The sequence below is a fragment of the Salvelinus sp. IW2-2015 genome, linkage group LG27 (assembly GCF_002910315.2).
Source record: "Salvelinus sp. IW2-2015 linkage group LG27, ASM291031v2, whole genome shotgun sequence".
In the NCBI taxonomy this organism is placed as follows: domain Eukaryota; kingdom Metazoa; phylum Chordata; class Actinopteri; order Salmoniformes; family Salmonidae; genus Salvelinus; species Salvelinus sp. IW2-2015.
Window position 1 is genome coordinate 983,942 of NC_036867.1, and position 16,189 is coordinate 1,000,130.

The following is a 16,189-nucleotide window of genomic DNA, read 5'->3' on the forward strand; positions in this document are numbered from 1 at the left end:
CCACACACACACACACACACACACACACACCACACCACCACACACACACACACACACACACCACACACACACACACACACACACACACACAACACACACACACACAGTGAACACCACACTCACAAAACATGCATGTCTGACTTGTGTATTTTGTTTAGTGTATGTGTGTGTGTATGTGTGTGTGTGTGTGTGTATATGTTTGTGTGTGTGTGTGTGTGTGTGTTGTGTGTTTGTGTGTTCGTGCGTGTATGTATGTTTTGTATGTATGTGTGTATAGATGTGTGGTGGGTACATGTGTGTGTGTGTGTGTGTGTTGGTGTATGATAAATTCTGTGACATTAAGGGAATGTATATCCTTAACTTTAAAACAAGTAGTTGCCCCTAAAAAAACAGAAAACTCGGACACTCAAACATTATATTGGGAACATTATGGTTAACATTACAAAAACCCCCTTCTCTCTCCCTCAAGTTAGCTGGGTATTTAGCTTGCGCTACAGTCAGAATAATCAGTGAATCCAGTCGTGTGTGCTGAGCATCTATAGGAAATGGGCTCAGTTTTCTTGGTGTGTGTGTTGTGGTGTGTGTGTGGGTGTGGTGTGTGGTGTGGTGTGTGGTGTGGTGTGTGTGTGGTGTGGTTATGTGCTGTTGTGTGTGTGGTGGTGTGTGGTTGTGTGTGTGTGTATGTGTGTGTACTTGCTGTGTGTACTTGTGTGTGTGAACAAGCATTGCATGTCTACCGGGAGGCAGTGGCGTGTGGAGAAAAACAAGACCGTGTCAACATGGGGTTGGGGAAAACAGGACTTGTCAACATGGGGTGCTGAGGAAAACAGGCAGTGTCAAACAGTGGGTTGTGAGGAAACAGACTGTGTCAACAGTGGGGTGTAGGGAAAACAGACTGTGTCAACAGTGGTGTGGGAAAAACAGGCCGTTCAAAGTGGTGTGGGGAAAACCAGACCGTGTCAACAGGGGGTGTGAGGAAAACAGGCCGTAAGTCAACAGTGGGTGTGAGGAAAAACAGGCCGTGCTCAACAGTGGTGGGGAAAACAGTCCGTGTTCAACAGTGGCATTTTGTTGTTTGTTGTCCTCTACATGTGCCTGTTACAAAGCTAGTCACTTAGTTGCAGCCCTACTGATGGAGTGTATACTATGTACATACACCTACAGAACACAGTTTAAAATACAATCCAGAGAAACACACAGGAAAACACAAATTACACACACACACACGTACACACATGTAGACACACAAATTGTATTCAGATCAGAAAACTTGAATGTCCTCAAAGCAAGTTGATTTTTGCAGCAGTAAAATTACATGACAAAATCACCATATTAAAATAGAAAACAACAGAAAAAGCCACGAATATTTACAGGATGTTTACAAACATATGCCACACTTCCACCCACCCACCCACACACACACACCCATCCACCCACACAACCACAGACACATGCTCAGGTCTCCCTCACGTGGGCTCTCCCCTGGTCTCCTCAGCGACAAGGGCCCGACAGTGAAAAAAAACATGTTGTTGGGAAACACACCGGGTCCAGGCCAAGTTTCACTGGGATGATGAAATACAAAGGAAGGTTTTTCCAGCTATACATGCCCATACAGATTTGAGCCATTAGCCATCCGCCAGAACTAAAGGTTGCATCCTCATTGCACCCTATTCCCTTACATAGCTGCACTTACTTTTGACCAGCGACCCACAGGGCACATATTAGGAATAGGGTGCCATTTGGATGCACCCTGAGGACAGCCAGAAAGTCATTTGGCTTAGGCCTAACTTGGACATTCTGTCACCAAAACTATTCAAGCAGAACAAGCCAGCGATGGGATTGTTGGTCTCTATACAACACACACACACACCACACACACACACACACACACACACACCACACTTGACACACCACACACACACACACCACAACACACAACACACCACACACCACACACACACTGTAGACACACAGACAGACGCATATACGTGCGTGAACACATGCAAAAACATACACCACAGACACACACCAACCAACATATATGCACACTCACACATACTGTAGCCTACGCAGTACGCACAACACATCCACCATGCTAATGAAATCTAGCCTTTACAGAGAGGGTCGTCCACCTGGAGTTGATGTCCACGCCTGCCTGACAGTCTAATTACATATTCAAACATTCGCCATCAAAATCTGTCTGTTTTAAAACTAAACCTTAGTTGCTACATTCATTTTTGGACAAATAAATATTTATACCCAATATTCTTGAAGAATATAACTTGTATAAAGGCCTAATGAGTTTTAAGTTCCACTGTCGTAGCCCATCAGAACCTCAAAATAACGTGTTTTACTACCATGTAAATGTAAAACAAATACTGATAGCCTGAAAACATGGTTTAAACTCAAAATTATCATGACACTAGACGAGACCCCGAAATGCAGACACAGGAGGCAGATGTTGAGTTTAAGATGTTAATAAATCCCAAAGGGAATAGGCAAAGAGATGGTCGTGGGACAGGCATGAGATTCATAAAACCAGATCAAGCCTCCAGGATGGTTACAGACAGTGGCAGGCAGGTTCGAGGTCAGGGCAGGCAAATTCAGGCAGCTGTACAGAGTCCAGAAACAGGCAAGGGTCAAAACCAGGAGACTAGAAAAAGGGAGAAAGGCAAAGCAGGAAATGGGGAAAACCGCTGGTAGGCTTGACATTCAAGACAACTGGCCCAGAGAGACAGGAAACAACAGGGATAAAATACAACTGGGGAAAACAGACAAACCTTGGCCCCAGAGAGAAGGAAATTACAGGATAAATACACTGCGGAAAACAAGGACAACAGGCACAGAGAACAGGAAAAACACAGGGATAAATACACTGGGAAAAACAAGACAAAACTGGCACAGAGAGACAGAAACACAGAGATAAATACACTGGTACAGAGGAGACAGAAACACAGGGATAAACTACACTGGGAAAACAAGACAAACTGGCACAGGAGAGGGACAGAAACACAGAGATAAAATACATGGGAAAACAAGACAAAACTGCACAGAGAAGACAGGAAACCCACAGGGATAAATACACTGGTACAGAGAGAGACAGAAACACAGGGATAAATACACTTGGGGAAAACAACGACACCCTGGAGGGAGGGAGACAATAACGAGACAGGTGAAACAGATCAGTTTTGACAAAAATGTAAATTCATTGGAATTTCATGGATAGCTCTGATCTATGCATGAGTGGTTTAACATTTTCTCCAAGGCTCATTCCCTCAGCTTTTTTACCAAAACAGATGTTGGGTGGCCACTTTTGTTAATGTTTCAATTAAGGATTCTATCTTTTAGCTGGAGGATATCTTGTTCTTTGCATGGGCTGCGTTCTCAATCCACCACATCTGCCGATTTGCGTCTTCCCATTCTGCGGTGAAGGTGGCAGAGCTACAGCCGTGTTGTCAAACAAGACTATTATGGCCCTTCTATGGAAAATGAGACTCTCACAACAGGAGATGTTCTCCCTTTTGCTCTATGACCCCCCACAAGTCAGGAGACTCGTCTGAAGGTAACCTGGTACCGGGCTGAAAAAATTTATGGAAGTGAATAGTGCAGGTCCAACTTCAAAGGTATACTGGTTAATTCCACTGTAAACATTTTATTTATTAATTTCCTGAGCTTTATAATATATTCTCAGCTATAGGGACAGGGACACTTCAAAACATTTGTCCTTTTGATAAATTTTTTACTATCTGTTTTTCCATGTAATAATCTGTTCAATGTGTGTACAGTAAGGCCAAATAAAATTTCATCAAATAAAATTTTTGTTTTTTAAAGTTATACCTACAGGGGTCAAATAGCTAAATATCCTGTGTTTGAACCATCTTAAAACAATTCCATATGTTAGACTTAGGAGACATGTCTATGATTGAGCTGTCTAACACCACTGGCCTTGTGCTAGTCTGTATGTACCTTTAGCAACCCCTGACAATTCGTTATGCCCAACAGATATACAGCATGGATGTTATTGGTATACATTGATTATCTGAGGAGTTGGCTAAAGCACATAGAATGTGGCAACAGTAGTCAAACAGGACTAGCAGTAGACTGATTACAGGTTCGTATAATCATTTCCCAGGTAAAAAATAAATACCAGCTCCTCAATGAATGGCAAATGTATAGCCTGAATTCCAAAGCAATGATGCGGTTTGAGTGCCTTTCAAGACCCAATCAAAGTCCCCTTTTCTCCCGGAAAGATAATATGACCTTTTACACCTACCACTAATAAAGTAACATGCCAGCATTCAGTTGATGACTTTACAATTGGGACATGTTTGTTCAATATGAAAAACACGTCACTTTAAACGGTTGCAACACAGACAGTGACATAGCATTTACTTTAGGGTGAGCTACAATTTGACAAGGTGGATGTTCGTTCTACCAATATGGGTACACTTAACTTCACAATATGTGTTGCCATGCAACCAATCTTATAACTTTCATGTGTTCGGTTTGCGCTCTGAGAAAAAAGAAGCTGCCTTGGTTCTTGTAATGAAATGTTAGAAGAAAAGTCCCTTATGGCTATACTGTCTTTACATATAACATTAATCCAGAGGAAAACTTGAGCCCTGATTCAAACTAGCAGATTAGACTCAGAAACAGTATAAACATCCATATTGATCCAACATTCAATTGAAAAGAGTGCCCAACACAACTCCCTTGTTGTCCTATCTATTTTTATGTGAATGACCACCATAAAAAATTAGTTGTGAAATCAGAACTACAGTACTGTGAAAAAAATATTTGCCCCTTTTCTAATTTTCTCTCTATATATTTTTGAACAAAACATGTTATCAGATCTTCAACCAAAACCTAATATTAGAAAACGGAACCTGAGGGAACAAATAAACACAACAATTACAGATTATTTCATAACAAGTTATACTTTTGAATCACCTGTCTATAAAACATTCATTCCAAGAATGCTTGATGATCATCCAGTGCTTTTTGGAAATTGAGTCAACTTTTTGGAGAGATGGTCCCATTATACTTGGCAAAAATCAAAACACGGCATTCCACAGTAAGAACCTTCATACGAACAGTCCAAGCATGCTGGTGATAGTTGTGATGGCTTTGGGGATGCTTTGCTGCCCCATTACCTGCACAGTTGCCTATAATGAACGAACCATTAATTATGCCTCTGTATCAGACGAATTCTACAGGAGGTCAGCCATGCATCGTAGGTCGAAGCTGTGTGTATGTGTGTGTACTTGTGTGTGTGCAAGCATGCATGTCTACCGGGAGGCTCTAGTGATTGTTTCTCCAGCTGATTGTGACATTCTAGTTCCGCCCTCTGCAGCTCCCAGATGAAGTGACATGTGGGATTTCTCCCGGTGACTTCCTGGACAGAGAGGAAGTAGAAAAACAGTCAGTGTCTCAACGGTCTTTACTGCCTCCTCTCCTCYTCTCCTCATCTCCTCGTCTCCTCTCCTCATCCCCTCTCCTTATTGTCTGTACCATTAGGAATATTGGAACAGAGGAGAAACACTGTGAGAGATGGAGAGAGACAGGAGGGTGGAAAGAGAGAGGGGCGGTGTAGGGAGGTGGAAATATACAAAGAAAGAGGGAGACAGAGAGAGATTCTTTCATTCCGTTAGACATAGCTCACTATGTGTAGAGCAGGTATTCCCAAACTGGGATACGCGCAATGCCGTCGGGGGTATGCCAAATAAAAATGTGATTCACTTTTTTTTTTYAAGAATAAGAATAATAATAAATAAAAAAATCTTCACATTTTCAAACAGTACATTTATATTTTCAACGGGGCTATACATTTGGGTGAGGTTTTTTTCTCACATGAGTAGCCTCGTTTCACTGGAAAATAAAATGAAATCATCTAGTGTTCAGCGAAATAACAACACAATGTCAAATACAGGTAGCCTAGTAAACTAATTAACATCCAATCACATTAACCGTTACTCTCTCGCGGGAAACTATCACTCTTGCGCAGACATTTAGAAACAAAACATGACAATTTGAAAAATAAGCCACTGGAGTTTTTGAGCGAGAAAAAATATGACTTTCGAGTAGTAAAACATGTATAAAAGCAACAGATACCATTAATAGGAAGGGACTAGAAGCGTCTTKTATGGTGAGCTACCGGATGGCCAGGACAGGCAAGCCCCATACTATTGTGGTGGACTTAATTATTCCTGCTGCCGTGGATATGGCTGGGACAATGCTGGGGGAAAAGGCCAAAAAAACTACACAGACAATGACTTCATCAAACAACACTGTTTCACGACACATCAGTGACATGGCAGGAGATGTTTTGAAACAATTGCTGCTTCGCATAAAAGCCAGTGATTAATATGCGTTACAGCTGGATGAGTTAACAGACGTGGGGGACCTGGCACAGCTCCTGGTATATGTCCGTTACGTTTATAGGGGGTCAATTAAGGAAGAGATCCTCTTCTGCAAACCACTGGAAAACAGGACAACATGAGAGGATATTTTTAAAGTKCTGGACAGCAGGGCCTGGGCTCGAACCCTTCTGGGTTCGAGCCCAAGCTCTGTCGCAGCTGGCCACGACCGGGAGGTCCATGGGGCGACACACAATTGGCCCAGCGTCGTCCGGGTTAGGGAGGGTTTGGCCGGCAGGGATATCCTTGTCTCATCGTGCACCAGCGACTCCTGTGGCGGGCCGGGCGCAGTGCACGCTGACCAGGTCGCCAGATGTACGGTGTTTCCTCCGACACATTGGTGCGGCTGGCTTCCGGGTTGGATGTGCAGTGCGGCTAGGTTGTGTTTCGGAGGACGCATGGCTCTCGACCTTCGCATCTCCCGAGTCCGTACGGGAGTTGCAGCGATGAGACAAGACTGTAACTACTACCAATTGGATACCACGAAATTGGGGAGAAAAAAGGGGTGAAAAGAAAAAGTACTGGACAGCTTTGTGACATCAAATGGACTTTGGTGGTCAAGATGTGTTGGTATCTGTACTGGTGGTGTAAAAGCCATGACGTGGAGTGGTAACGCGCGTGCAAGCAGTTGCTCCTGATGCCACTTGGGTACACTGCAGCATCCACCGAGAGGCTCTTGCTGCCAGCTTGAAAGACGTTTTGGACACTACAGTGAAAATGGTTGACTGCCCCTGAACTCTCGTGTATTTTCTGCATTATGCAATGATATGGGCAGCGACCATGTAAGGCCCTGGTTATCAAGGGGCAAAATATTGACACGTTTTTTTAAATTGAAAGACAAGCTTAAATTTATTGACCAAAATGTTCACTTGTCTGACTGCTTGCATGATGACGAGTTTCTCACACGACTGTTCTATCTGGGTGATGCTTTTTCTCACCTGAATGACCTGAATCTAGGATTACAGGGACTCTCCGCAACAATATTCAATGTGCGGGACAAAATTGAGGCTATGATTAAGAAGTTGGAGCTCTTTTCTGTCTGCATTAACAAGGACAACACACAGGTCTTTCCATCATTGTATGATTTTTTTTGTGTGCAAATGAACTAAAGCTTACGGACAATGTCAAATGTGATATAGTGAAGCACCTGAGTGAGTTGGGTGCGCAATTACGAAGGTACTTTCCTGAAACGGATGACACAAACAACTGGATTCGTTATCCCTTTCATGCCCTGCCTCCAGTCCACTTACCGATAGCTGAACAAGAGAGCCTCATCAAAATTGCAACAAGCGGTTCTGTGAAAATGTAATTTAATCAGAAGCCACTGCCAGATTTCTGGATAGGGCTGCGCTCAGAGTATCCTGCCTTGGCAAATCGTGCTGTTTAGACACTGATGCCCTTTGTGACCACGAACCTATATGAGAGTGGATTCTTGGCCCTCACTAGCATAACTAAATACAGACTGTGTGTGGGAAATGATTTAAGACTGAGACTCTCTCCAATACAACCCAACATTGCAGTTATGTGCATCCTTTCAAGCACACCCTTCTCATTAACCTGTGGTGAGTTATTCACAATTTTTGATAAACAAAAGATTTTATATGTAAGATGGCTAAATAAAAAGCAAAATTATTGATTATTATCATATTATTATTTGTGCCCTTGTCCTATAAGAGCTCTTTGTCACTGCCCGCGAGCCAGGTTGTGACAAAAACTAACACGTATTCTTATGTTTAAGAAATGCATTGTATAGTGTTTGTGTGGCAGGCTTACAATGATGGCAAAAAACAACATTTGAGAGTGCGCTGACCCTGGTGCTAGAGGGGTATGCAACGTTTGAAGGGGTATGGAACTATAAAAAGTTTGGGAACTACTGGTGTAGAGGGTTAAAGCCATCGGGTACTAATCATGATCTCCCCCCCCCCACCCCCACCCCCCTTGGTTCTGGCGTTTTTTTAAATATATCACTGTTGCCACGGTGTAGTGGTCTTGGCAATGCGTGAATATTTTTAGTGCTTATAGTTCATTATAACAGCAGCAAAAATAGTCTGTCTCTTATTTTCCATAACTTGGTTGTCTGTTGCGTGTCTTATTCATTTTTACATCCAGAGGGCGTTTGTAATGACCTATGACCAGCGGAGAGAGGGCTCAAAGGCCTACTGCATTTGGAGTCTTGAATGGGTAGTAATTGTGGAATACTCTCCTCCATGTTGGGGACTGCAAAGCTTGACACCTCTCATCTTCACACCTCAATGCTAATCGAAAGTCTGTATCTGTCCAGTCCTAGCCAAGCTTGGTAGCCCTTATTAACTAGCATTCAGTTCCCTTTAAAATATATCATTTGTAATATATTTTTCTTCTTGGCTTTAAAAAAGTAGCTTCAGATAACATGACTCATTCATTCCAGGTTGGATGGGGTTTTAGGTTTCTCTTGTGCTAGACAGCAATTCTGTATAGTTGAGAAATAAAAAATCTTTGGTACTAGGAATCATCCAGGTAATTGTGTTTGGAGTTTTGATTTGGAGTGAAGTATTATGTGATGGAGGTAGTATCTGTATTATGTCCTGGTACATCGTGTTGTGGAGGATGATCAAATCAAATCAAACAAATTCGAAATTTATTAGTCACATACACATGGTTAGCAGATGTAATTGCGAGTGTTGTAGCTCGAAATGCTTGTGTTAGTTTCCGACAATTGCAAAGTATAACCAACAAGGAATCTAACCTAACAATTCACAACTACTACCTTACACACACACACAAGTGTAAAGGATAAAGAATATGTACATAAAGATATATGAATGAGTGGTGGTACAGAACGGCATTGGCAGATTGCAGTAGATGGTATAGAGTACGGGTATATACATATGAGATGAGTACTGTAGGTATGTAAACATAAAGTGGCATAGTTTAAAAGTGGCAAGTGTAATGTATACATAAAGATGCAAAAGGCAAGGTAGATGATATAAGGAAGTACAGTAATCATATGAGATGGGTAATTGTACGCGGTACTGTAAACATTATATTATATGCATTGTTTAAGTGGGCTAGTGTACATTTTTACATATTCCATCAATTCCCATTTTTAAAGGCTTGGATGAGTCCAGTATGTGGCAGCGGCCGCTAAATGTTAGTGGTGGTGTTTAACAGTCGATTGCCTTGCTGAGATTAGAAGCTGTTTTTCAGTCTCTCGGTCCCTGCTTTGATGCACCTGTACTGACCTCGCCCTTTCTTGGATATAGCGGAGGGTGAAACAGGCCAGTGGCTTGGTGTGGTTGTTGTCCTTGATATCTTATGGCCTTCCTGTGACATCGGTGGTGTAGGTGTTCCTGGAGGCAGGTAGTTTGCCCCTGGTGATGCGTTTCGCAGACCGCACTACCCTCTGGAGAGCCTTACGGTTGTGGGCGGGCATTGCCGTTACCAGGCGGATACAAGCCCGACAGGATGCTCTCGCATTGTTGCATCTTGTAGAAGTTTGTGAGTGCTTTTGGTGACAGCCGAATTTCTTCAGCCTCCTGAGGTTGAAAGAGGCGCTGCTGCGCCTTTCTTCACAACGCTGTCTGTGTGGTTGACCAATTCAGTATGTCCGTATTGTACACCGAGGAACTTTTTAAAACTTTCCACCTTCTCCACACTGACCGTCGATGTGGATAGGGGGTCTCCTCTGCTGTTTCCTTGAAGTCCACATCAATTCCGGGTGTTTGTTTTGTTTGACGTTGAGTGTTCGAGGTTATTTTTCCTGACACCACACTCCGAGGGGCCCTCAACCTCCTCCCTGTAGGGCCCGTCTCTCGATTGTTGGTAATCAAGCCTACCACTGTAGTGTCATCCGCAAACTGATGATTGAGTTGAGGCTGCTGGCCACGCATCGTGGCGTGAAACAGGGAGTACAGAGAGGGCTCAGAAACGCACCCTGTGGCGGCCCCAGTGTTAGGATCAGCGGGGTGGGTGGACAGATAGGTGTTACCCCTCACCACCGGGGGCGGCCCCGTCAGAAGTCCAGACCCAGTTGCCACAGGGCGGGTCGAGACCAGGGTCTCGAGCTTTGAGACGAGTTTGGAGGGTACTATTGGTGTTAAATGCGAGCTGTAATCGATGAAACAGATTCTCACATGGGTATTCTCTTGTCAGATGGGTTAGGCAGTTGTGCAGTGTGGTTGCGATGCGTAGTTCTGTGGAACTTGGGTCGGTAACAAATTGGAGTGGGGTCACTAGGGTGTGTCGGTAGGGTGGAGGGGATATGGTCCTTGACTTAAGTCTCTCAAAGCACTTCATTGATGACGGAAAGTTGAGTGCCTACGGGCAGGGTAGTCGTTTAGCTCAGGTACCTTAGCTCTGGAAAAGAGAAACAATGGTGCCCTCGTGAAGCATGTGGCGAACAGCAGATGGATAAGGATTATTGAATATTCCGTAAACACACCAGCCAGTGGTCTGCGCTGCTCTGAGGACGCGCTGGTTAATGCCGTCTGGGGCCTGCAGCCTTGCGAGGGTTTAACACGTTTAAATGGTTTTACTCACTCGGCATCAGTGTAAGGAGAGCCCGCAGGGTTATTGGTTAGAGGGCCGTGTCAGTGGCACTGTATTGTCCTCAAAGCGGGCAAAAAAGTTGTTTTATGGTGATTGGGAGTCATATGATGACCACGCGTCCGCGATACGGCGGGTGTTTTTCTTTTCTCTATCCGTATCAGAGTTGACTATTTAACCCTTGCCACATCCCTGCCTTTGTGTCTGAGCTGTTGAATTGCTGACATCGATCTCTTCTCTCTCATGGGAACTATTAGGCCTGTTGATTGCTCTTGCGAGAGAATAGCTATCACTGTTTGTATTACTCGTCATGCTCCGGTCACCCTGGTTAAAAGCAATAGTGAGTTCTCGCGCTTTCAGTTCTACATCGAGTGCTCGCCGTCAATCCCATACGGTTTCTGGTATTAGGGGACAATGTTTTTATCCATTTTGCTGTGAGATACGTACGATCGTCATGCGAACTTCCTAATGCAACTCGCTCACACCGAATCAGCATTATTCTGTCAATATCTGTTGTTGCTTTGGACGCCCGACGCGGAAGCATCCTGTATAGTCCCTTTAGGTGACCATATGAAGGTCTATGTTGTGACAGCAGTGAGTAGTATCTGACCGTGTATTCGTCCCGGACGCGCACAACTGGTGACACATAGGTGTGACTATGTGGAATCAGGTAGCAGTCTCCTTGTCATATCTTGTATCCCTCATACTCGTGATAAGTGGCCAAGGTATGTTGTTAGGTAGCTCTTTAGTATCCTTGGTATATCGTTCCTGTCTCCATTGCACCGAGTCCAACAGTGGTGACATTCATCTGAGTGCTTTTGTGTGAGTCTTGGGTGATATCTTGTGTGTGTCTGTAGTGACATAGGAAGGTTATGTGTTTGAGGATCACGGTGCAGTTATCCTGTATATGTCCTGTTATCATCTGACACTAGTGTTGTGGAGCTATGTAGTATCCCTTATATGTCCCTCGGTACATGCAAGTTGTTGTGGAGCTGTGGTAGATCCTGTATATGTCCTCAGCACTAACACTCTTCGGGTGACATAGATTGCAAGGTATGTCCTTACGTAGGGTAGTATCCCTGTATACGTGGTGCATCATAGATGTGCCCGAGAGTCCAGGTAGGCATCCTGATAGTCCCCGGTGACAAGACTCGATAGGTGTTATGTTTGCAGAGCGTGGTTAGTAATCCCTGTAATATGGTCCTTTAGTGACATTATTAAGTTATGGTTGTAGTAGGGTACGCTGCTCATTACTCTTCTTATAGTCTCCACGACATGTTGTGACATACGTGATCTTATGTTTCGTTGCCGGTGCGCCAGGACAGCAGATGCACCGGTTTCCATACTATTTGGATGATCAATTATTCCTGCTTGCCGGGGGGACTGATAGGCGTGGGACATATGCTTGGGGGAAACCAAAAAAACTACACAGGCAATGACTTCATCAAACAACACGGTGGTTTCACGACACACGAGTGACATGGTCAGGAAGTGATTTTGAAACCATATTGACTGCCTTCGCATAAAAGCCCAGTAGTAATATGCGTTACACTGGATGAGTTAACAGACGTGGGGAACCTGGCACAGCTCCTCGTTATATGGTCCGTTACGTTATAAGTAGGCGTGAGTCAATTAAGAAGCAATCTCTCTTCTGCAAACCACTGGAAAAACTATGTGACAACATGTGAGATGGATATTTTTAAATACCTGGACTAGCAGGGCCTGGCCGAACCCTTTCTGGGCCTTCGGAGCCCAAGCTCTGTCGCTCAGCTGGCCACGACCGGCGAGGTCCATGAGGCGACACACAATTGGCCCAGCGTCGTCACGGGTTAGGAGGGTTTAGCCGGCAGAATCCTTGTCTCATCGTGCACACAGCGAACTCTGTGCGGGCGCGGGCGCCGCAGTGCACGCTGACCAGGTCGCCAGAGACGGGTGTTTCCTACCGACACATTGGTGCGGCTGGCTTCCGTGGGTTGGATGTGCATTGCGGCTAGGTTTTGTGTTCCCGACGGATCGCATAGGCTCTCGACCTTCGCATCTTCCCGAGTCCGTACGCGAGTTGCAGCGATGAGACAAACGTAACTACACCCATTGAGATACCACGAATATGGGGAGAAAAGGGCGTGAAAAGAAAAAAGTACTGAACTAGCAATTTGTGACATCAAATGGAACTTTTTGTGGTCCAAGATGTTTGTTTAAGTATCTAGCTGGTGGTGTAAAAGCCATTGATCTGACTAAGTGGTACACCGCGTGCAAACGTCAGTCTCGTTGATGCTCACTTGGGTAACACTGCAGACCTCCACCGAGAGCTCTTGCTGCCAGCTTGAAAGACGTTTGGACACTACAGTGAAATGGTACGGCCCTCTGAACTCTCGTGTATTTTCATGCATTAATTGCAATGATATGGGCGCGACCATTAAGGCCACTGCGTTATCAAAGGGGCAAAATATGGACACGTTTTTTAAATTGAAAGACAAGCCTTAAATTAAATATGAACCAAAAATGTTCACTTGCTCTTGGATGCTTGCATGTGAACGAGATTGTCTCGAAGCACGACTGTTCTATCTGGGTGATGCTTTTTCTCCACTGAATGACCTGATTCTAGGGGATTTTTACCAGGCGACTACTCCGCAACAATATTCATGGCGGGACACAAAAATTGAGGCTATGATTAGAAGTTGGAGCTCTTTTTCGTCGCATAACAAGACAACACACAGTCTTTCATCATTGTATATTTTTTTTGTGTGCAAATGAACTAAAGCTACGGACAATGTTCAATATGTGATATATGAACGCACCGTGATGTGAGTTGGCGTGCGCCAATCTCGAAGCGCTACTTCCTAAACGTGAACACAAACAACTGTTCGGTTATCCTTTCATGCTCCGCCCTCTCTGTTTCCATACCGATAGCTGTAACAAGCGAGAGCCTCATCCAAAATGCACTCACATGCCGTTCTTGTGAAAATGTAATATATCATGAACGCCACTGCCAGGATTTCTGGATAGGCGCGCTCAGATATCCTGCCTTGTGCAAAATCGTTGCGGTTTAGACAACTGACCGTGCCCCCCTTTTGTGACCACGAACCCTATATGTAGGAGCCTGGATTCTTGGCTCCTGCCACTATGCCAAACTAAATACGATCTGGTGTGTGGGAATGATTTAAGACTGACGCACTCTCTCTCAATACAAACCTCCAACATTGCATTCATGTGCATCCTTCAAGACCTTCCTCAATGCGACTACGCCTCCATATACCTGTGCTGATCGTATTCACACTACTCTTCTGATAATATTATACCAAAGTATCCTTTGTTCTTCTATATTCCGTTCCATATCATGACTGGCCTTACAATAAACATAAAGCGCAAAATTACTCTGTTACCTCTTCTCACTTATCATCATTATTATTCTGGCCTCTCCCTGTCCTATACCAAGACGCTCCTTTGTTCACTGCCCCGCTCTGAGCCAGTGCCGTGGTGGGGCTCCTTTTTCTTTTTCTTTCTTGGCTTTTATCTTTTTCTGCTGACCTCTGACTACATCTAACACTCTATTCTTTCATGTCTATAGAACTATGCAGTCTGCTTACTTACGTTGTCTCTGCTTGTCGGCTACGCGCTATACTCACATGCATGGCTACATAACAACTACTTTGACTTGTGGTCGCTGCTGCTCGACTCTGCGTGCTAGAGGTGCTCTTGTGCTACTGGCCTCTTGGCTTGACACGCCTCCCTCGTGCTGTCTCTCTACTCTCACTGCCCCGGTGGGCGGCTCTCGGGTGCTGCTGCTGCGCGCGTCCCGCGTGCTCGGTCGGCTCTGCGCGGCTCGCTGGTATGCTGCTCATACTCTCGCGTCGGCCTGAGGTTTAGGCGGCTGCTCTCGTCTTCTCGTGGCTGCGTGGCTCGTCCTCTGCTGCGTGCGTGCGCGCGTCGCGTCGCGCGTCTCTCTGCTCTGGCTGCGGTCTCTCGTGCTTCTCCCTCTGCGTCTGCTCTGCCCTGGCTCTGTCGTGCCTTCCGGCGGTGCGGTTCTGTGTCTCATCCGTCTCTCTCCTCTGCTGGCGGCGTGCTGCTCCCGCCGTCGTGCTGCTCCCCTCTGTGGCTGGTCATGTTGACTAACTATTACATAAGTTTGGGAAACTCTGGCCTGTAGTAGGGTTTAAACCGCCACTTCGTCGCGTACTAATCCATGATCTCCCCCCCTCCTCCCACTCCCCCCACCCCCCTCACAAAACACTACGTATGTGTCTCCTTGATCTTCGCCAGTTGCTTCTAGGACTACTCTTTACTCAACAGACAACGCAGTCTATAACTGTGTGTGTCGCTCTTTATAGTCTCTCGTATTGTGTGTTGGCGCGGACTGCTCTTCTTCTTTTGTGCGCGCGTCTGGGCTCTTCTTCCTGCCCTTCTCTCCTCTTGCTCATCCTCTGTCTTATTGCGTCTTTGTGTGTGTTGGGCAGTTGCGTGTTCCAGCCTGAGGTTGGTGTCTTTTTTCGTTTCTTGGTCGCTCGTAATCCTACGCAGCTTCGCCTCTTTCTTGCTCCACCTCTAGCTTCAGGGAACATCACTGTTGTTTACACTCTCCAACCTCCACCCCCTGCGCATCCGTCGCCATCCTCTGGAGGATGCTATGCCCCCCTCTCTCTTCTACTCTCCTGCTCTCCACCACGCGCTAGTGTTCCTTTTTGGAGCTAAGCGTACCTGTCACCAAGAACCACAAAACAACCAATAACACATCACCTTCATGACGTCTCAACCAATCACACAGTTCCCTGTTTTACCGTCTCAATCAATACACACGTGACCTCACCACTGCCTATCAAACCTGGAGAACACGTACAACCCTATAATATGACACGTCTTTATGATATATCTTTATATCCAGTTCTCAATGCTCCTGATGCTGTGTGTGTGTTAGAGAGAGAGAGAATCCAGTGGTACCAGGTCTCTCTGGTGCTCCTTCCTGGACCTTTTATAGAGAGGACAGGAAGGAAGTAAACTAACTCTAGCCCTTCAGGCACAACACCTGCAAAAAAAAAAAATGTTAAGAAAAAAAAGAAAAACAGAAAGAAAAAAGAAAAAGAAGAAAATTAAGTAACACGCACCACGCACACAGCACACACCACACACTCACAGCCACACACACACACACACACACACACACACAACACACACATCTACACACACACACACACACACAACACACACACACACACACACACACCACACACACACACACCACAACACACACACAC

General features: G+C 45.1%; 1 pseudogene; it reads right to left on the minus strand.

Annotated features, from left to right (window-relative positions):
• The window catches only part of LOC111953839 (vasoactive intestinal polypeptide receptor 2-like), a 29,087-nt pseudogene that overhangs the window by 9,681 nt on the left and 3,217 nt on the right, over positions 1 to 16,189 (minus strand).